Source organism: Protomyctophum parallelum (genome assembly GCF_964188405.1).
Source record: "Protomyctophum parallelum genome assembly, chromosome: 19".
Classification (NCBI taxonomy): Eukaryota; Metazoa; Chordata; class Actinopteri; order Myctophiformes; family Myctophidae; genus Protomyctophum; species Protomyctophum parallelum.
Window position 1 is genome coordinate 25116713 of NC_139717.1, and position 6943 is coordinate 25123655.

The following is a 6943-nucleotide window of genomic DNA, read 5'->3' on the forward strand; positions in this document are numbered from 1 at the left end:
CAAACTAGTGATGGGGGTGAAACCGCTATGACCAGATGGAATCATGGAACCGCAGTTTTTCATTGCGACCATAATTCGCAGATTACTATGAAAACCTGCAAAACCTGTCAGTGATTCCGTCAGTGACTCCGTCACATCACCATATCACCAGTCCGTCACACCTCGTGACACACTCCATATATGGCCGTCTACTGTATATGAAGATTACGACACTGACCTCATCAAACCCTGGATAGCCATACATGGTTTGACGTACTACATCTGCATGTATGAGCTCTACATCTGACCTCATTGACACCAGATTAATAGTTTAGCTTCTGCTTCTCAACCATATTAAGAAGCTCTGTTGTTTCTTCTTGCCCTCGGAGCGTCTTACTGGTATAGGCTACTTTGTCGTCTGATAGTGTCACGCTATAAAGCAGCAAAGAATATGCAACATGGCAAGGAATCCAAGAGTTGTACTTTGATGTGAGCAAAACGCACAACTTTAGTCAATTGAATAAAGCAAAGCTTTTAGTTTACAGTAAATATCTCAAACATTGCGACAGTGAGTGAGGCTTATTGTTGTTAAGCCAAATGTTCCGCACAATATGAATTAAGCAAGGATAGGCCTAGAGGTGAAATGAAAACATAAAAATACCAACAGTTAAGGCAAGCTACAACAACGGCGTAGCAGAGGATTAAAACCAGCGGCTTATGAATGTCGTCTGATAGCATAATCATCTAGTTAACTGTCTGTTTTGAAAGCTGTTTCACCTGCCTTCTGACGTAATCTGGATTTATGCTAATTCCTGCCCACCCCCTTATTCATCCCCTTGAACTTGAAAGACAAGATAAAAAGCTGACAACAATAGGTAATAAAAAGCCAGATCAAAACTACGGAATCCTTTTGGTACCCCGCCTGATTTCATCATCCTTCCCTGTCTGCCTTTTACAACTCTTTGGAGGCATTAACAAAGAATACAAAGCTGATTCTGACTCCAAAAGCCAAGCAAGCAACCGGAGTATACAGGCATTAGGAAGAAAATTCCCCCTGCCTCAGCCCCAGCAACCCTCTAGAGAGAGAGATGTGTGTGTGTGTGTGTGTGTGTGTGTGTGTGTGTGTGTGTGTGTGTGTGTGTGTGTGTGTGTGTGTGTGTGTGTGTGTGTGTGTGTGTGTGTGTGTGTGTGTGTGTGTGTGTTTTCAAGCTGAATGTAAACAACCAAGATATACAAATTTAATTTAATCAGAGCTCTAAAAGATGTCTGCTCTTTTTTCTTTCTTTAACATGACAAGAAATAAACTCCACATCAACATTAAAACCACCCGTGAGCTTAAGACAAAACACTCAAGTCCCATTATGAAATATTGTAATTACATTTAATTAGAATGTAAAAAATGAATAAGCATCGCAGGTCATGCGGGTGCAAATTGGTATGAGGCGTTCCCCACCTTAAACTCTAATTAGAAATAATGCAATAACCTAACTCAGACGGATGCGACTGCCGTCAGAAAGCGAAGGTTCAAGGGAGCATGGTGTTTGGGGGCTTGGTTACTTAGCCAGAAGTCAAGCTAATGATAAGCACTGATTTTCATTCATTCAAGCAGAAGGAGCCTTTCACAATACGGCCTAAACACAACACAGTGAAGTGATATGGCAGGAGCTTTAGATAGCAAGCCCACACAAACACCACGTTAATTTGAGTGAAAACTAATTTTCAGTAGATTATGTTGATCTAGTCGAGGGCTTTCTCAACAGTTTGGTTGATTTCATATTGACCAGTGAAGGGGAACTTCAATTGAGTCTGACACATTAGGATTGGAGCACACGGGTCTGCGGGTTAAAGACTTTGAACTTCAGCTTGCAAGTCTCCATGTTAAAGCCTTACAAGTTCACAGAGTCAAATAAATAGTGCCGTAATTGTGGAATACTTTTGGGGGTGGGGGGGAAATACATGTAGAGCACAAACGTTTCCTAATCTCTCACACACACACACACACACACACACACACTGCACACACACACAATACACCCACACTGGAGGCAAGTTAATCCAGTGTGGTTAAGTATAACTACAGCTCAAACATAATTCTGCCCAGTACGTTGTTGCCTGCATATGAATGACTCATATAATAGCCGTGCCTTTAATACTCAGGATGGATCCACTGTGATGAAGGCCGGGCTATAGGTCTGGCCCAGCTAGGTGACTCATGGGCATACAGTATCTGTACAGTTTAGCCTGGGAGGCTGGAGTTGCCTGGAACTCCTTTTCCATCCACCCAGAGTATTTGCAGGCTAAGACTTCCTCTACGATCTGTTCGTGAAGGGAAATTCAGGCCAGATGTGTCTTCAAACAGGAGAAAAGCTGCAGGGATTGGAGGTGGGATCAAGCCCATCCTTTGCATGACCCCAAGACCTGCTCCTTCCTGGCATATGTCTCTCTGTCTGTCTGTCTCTCTCTCTCGCTCGTTCTCCGTCTGCGTCTCTGGTTTGATGTCACTGTGTGAAGTCAGTTCAAGTTGCTGTGTCGTTCTTAATTTGATTAAAATCAGCCATCCTCCATAAGATTATAAAACCTTTATTTGGCGGAACTAAGTAGCTTCTTTGTTTATTCGATTTCAATCAAGGATGCTAATTCAAACATTTTGCTTCGTGGGTGTGTATCGTTTTCAATACCATGAATATATACTATCATGTGTTGAGTCAGCAAAGATGGCAATTGTCCAGTGCCGAAAAAGCGATTTACGTTAAACATCAACCACTTTATTTTGTATTTATTTTGCAAATCCCTCTGCCATTTGGCAAGAGACTACATCATCTCACTGTCTCAGCCTCTACAATTACAGTCCAATAGCGTTCAAGCCGCCACCACGCCATGCAGTTAACAGTCTATATCACTCTTTCTTCCTCTCAACTTATTTCTCGCGATTTGTTTGCCTGCTCCCTTTTCTCTTCCCCTACCTCCCTGTGTGTGTCTCTTTGCCTCTCTCTCTCTCTCTCACTCCCTCTCTCTCTCTCGCTCTCACGGCGGAGCTACAGGGCCCTGCTTGTTGTCAGTCAGTGTTTTTACAGCCTGGCATTAGCACAGGACAGCATTCAGTCAGGGCCCTGCATTTACCTTCCCCCTATAATTCACATGCCAATGTTGAGAGACTACCACGCTTTCGCTATACTGTGGATGCACAAAAAGGGCCTGATAGAACACAGTATAAGCCGTGCAAGTTATGGAAGAGCCTGATAAACTTCACATCATTTTGAAAATGAAGGCAAGCAGTAAAACCCGTGGCTACAAAACAACATCACATGTGACAGGACGTCATGGACTAATTAGTAATGACATGTCAAGCAGTGGAGTAATTGTACCCTACTCGTCTTTCTCACACACATGCTCAGGTCCACAACAGAACATAAAAGAGAACATAGATATCAACGAAGTGAATTGAGGCCAGCATGATTTTTGCAAATGGATAATAATGTCTTAAATATACATAGTTAGAACAACAAATATGCATAAGACATTCTAAATGTGAATGAGTCCCTTCATTCTGAATGTACTGTATGCCGGACAGTGGGTGGTCAGCTTGTTCTTAATGAGGAAGGAAGGAAGGGAGGAAGGGAAGTAGTATTTTGTTTTTATTCTTGATCTACAATTAGAGGGATATATTTTATAAACGTAGAGATGTCGTGTCCTCTCATTACATCCATCCACGCACTATTTGTTTTTTCTTGTGTGTACAGTATATGTATTTTCATTGAGTTCCGAACTGCAGATGGAGCCAAGAACAGCAACAAAAAAAGATTAAAAAAAAAAAATCAGGGACATGTAGCAATAAGCAATTACGCTTTTGTACATTAGCAAGCTTTAGAATTATTTTTTTTACTAGAGAGGGGCTTCCAATCCCCTTATTTACGTAGGCATTTTAGAAGTTCAAAAGGGACACAGTGTGGGGTTTGAAGCACAGGACAGAAGGCTAAAATGATTTAAAGTCTGAGAAGACAGCTTTGGGGGTGCGTGTGGGATGGAGGGTTAAGTGCCTGCTACGTCACTGCACCACCCACAGGCACTTAAATGTATGGTCTTGACCCAGCAGGCTTTAGGTGTTGTAGGACACATGAAATGGCCTTGCTACTTTTGAGCTCACTCTCGCGCAAGATGCAGTGTGAGTCATGAGCTAGTTTTTACAGCTAATAAATCATCCCTTTCGGGGAGTCACACTGGGAAATAAGATAGCATGTAGATTGATAATTGACAGGGACAAACATAATTACAGTGGCATGGTTTTTTTAAGTAAAGACAATTGATCAGCCACATACTTTTAATCCATCACATTTTTTGTTTGGTCCTTAGTTCTCCCAAAAGGAGTTTTTGAAACCTTTGAAGTAGAACCTTTTTAACATCCAGATATGGACACATGGTAGAAGCAATGTGATAAGCTAATGACATCTCCTGGGGCTGGAGAAAAATATATGGCAGAGGAATAAACACATCTTAGCATCATAGCCTGCCATTAAAAAAAGAAGAAGAAACAAAAATCTTGTGACTTCCACAGGGAGCTGATCCGGGGGCAGTGTATACAGTACTACAGTACTGTAGGTTTTATCATCATCTTGATACAATGCTGCTGTGTAAACACAACACACCAAAAGTTAGGAGGGTCTCTGAAGGCGAGAGTGGAGTTTATGAGGGAGACGGGGTGGGCGTCTATCAGGGAGTTTCCACTTTCAGATAACAAAGGTGCTTCATGCTTCAATGTTTCACTGCTTTTCTGTAATTAAAGGCTGGAATTAAGTAATGCTTTCATTTATTGACCGTAATGCAGAGGACCTGCCTTGTTGTATACTGCAGCGATTGCGACAAGGCAAAGGCACAAACAAGGTTGTTTGCCTCTTCTGTCGTAGCCTACAACACCTTTAAGGGGAATACAGCTCAATTTAGCACTTCCTGTTTGTCATTCTTATCCTCCATGACAGCACAATCAATATTTGTGAACAAGAACAATGTTCTTACAAAGCCAGACCCCCGTTTAGTTTGACAACAATCAGCAGAACAAATTAACACGGCATGAAAATAGCTGAGCTTCTACTTGCCCCGGAACCCCCATGACACCATTTAACCGTCTGATTGAAAACGGCAGCAACATTTTCAAGACCAGAAAAGCCTTTTGGCATTTTTTTATATAACTGAAAAAATAAATGTCGACTCATAACACCTCTGGCGACCACACAGCACACACACGGTAGAATGACACGAGGTGGGTTTGCTGTGAAACATGTCCATCAGCAACAAAATAAAAATAGGACGCCGCCTCCTCTGAATTCTCGCAATCTATAATTCATGCCATGTACAGCTGGTTGATTTATGAAGGAATTAAATGCTGTGGACTGAGCCTGGCAAGGCAGTCCATCTCTGGGATGTGTCTGCCAAAATTAAACATGAAAGGCAAAGAGTGAGAACAACCAAATCATCTCCTGGGGAGTTGATGTATTAGAAGACTTTCAATAGCTAGCACACGCACCAGACTCCCTGATTGCTCAAAATGAGGCTGGCCATTTGAACGGGAGCCACGGGCGACATCATTTATTTGCCATTACTCTACGGCCCCTCGATGCTGGATGTTAGATGTGGGTCACCAAATGTCAAAAAGTTAAATTAATGCAATTTTGGCAACTGAAGCCAGATGATCAAAAGGCACAACATTTGTTTTACTTGCTGATCTGTGGAACTGATATGACCGTCACGTACGTACGTGTGCCTTTCATGCAGGGGTCAACGTATACGTCTCAGGAAGATTGAAAACTATATGACAACACGGTTTCCCAGAACCATGGATCACAGACGATTGTTGAACATACCAAGTTCATAATGTACGTGTGTGACTGAGAAAGGGTGAACAGAAACAGAGATGTGGGTTTGTGTGTGTTTCACAGTGTGTGTGTGTGTGTGTGTGTGTGTGTCATAGTGTGTGCGTGTCACAGTGTGTGTGTGTGTGTGTATGTGTGTGTGTCACAGAGAGTGTGTGTGTGTGTGTGTGTGTGTGTGTGTGTGTGTGTGTGTGTGTGTGTGTGTGTGTGTGTGTGTGTGTGTGTGTGTGTGTGTGTGTGTGTGTGTGTGTGTGTGTGTGTGTGTGTGTGTGTGTGTGTGTGTGTGCGTGCGTGCGTGCGTGCGTGCGTGCGTGCGTGCGTGTGTGCAAAATAGAAAGAATTCAATTCACACTGCATGTCTAATGCTTCTCGTCGACGGTCAAAAAGAAATATCCATGGGGCGATTATGCTCACAATATAATACCTGTTGTTTCTGATTTTATCTGGGGGGACTAGGGGAAATTAAAATTGTTCATGTTTATCATAATTCATAACCTAAACTGGCCTACTTAAAGCATTGCCTTTGTGCTACGCGCTGACCGATTTTCAGGTCGCCAATTAACTCCAATATACTACATGCCTAGTTAGGCTTAACTAATTGCACACGAAGCTAAAAACGTCTTGAAAAGAAACTATTTTCTGCAGTAGGAGGGCAACGGGGAGGTTCTGTGGCTTACAGCCATCTAGGAGCTGCTAGAGACGCATTCTTTATTCTGAGTAGGAGGGACAGAGAGGGAGAGAGAGAGAGAGAGAGTGAGCGAGCGAGCGAGAGAGAGAGAGAGACAGAGAGAGAGAGAGAGAGTGTGAGCGAGAGAGAGAGAGAGGTGCGAGGAACACACGGATCACTATCAAGTGGATTCTTCTACGAAAACATCTCCCACGGATTAGGCTACGAACATAAGAACAAGGCAAGTTTTTTTTGTTTTGTTTTTTTTCTTCTTTTTTTAACCACCGTCCATCAAGTCGGCGCAGGCCGTCATGGTCATGGCCCGTGGCGGACCACACGGTGGCCAGCAGTGCGTCCTCCTCACTCACTGTGTTTCGGGAGACTTGGTGGACCGGAGAAGTGAGCGCCGCTCTCCGATGTCGTCGCTATGCGT

General features: G+C 43.1%; 1 protein-coding gene across 2 annotated transcripts in view; it reads left to right on the top strand.

Annotated features, from left to right (window-relative positions):
* LOC310877181 (leucine-rich repeat transmembrane protein FLRT2-like) overlaps nt 1-6943 on the top strand; it is a 33512-nt gene that overhangs the window by 20749 nt on the left and 5820 nt on the right. Inside the window, exon 1 of one of the 2 annotated variants that reach the window (XM_083790937.1) lies at nt 6655-6943. This exon is cut by the window's right edge and continues 395 nt beyond it. The exons of the other annotated variant lie outside the window; for it this stretch is intronic. The gene's annotated coding sequence lies outside the window, so the exon portion shown is untranslated. Of the gene's footprint in view, nt 1-6654 lie in introns of those variants that run through there. 2 annotated transcript variants of the gene reach the window in all.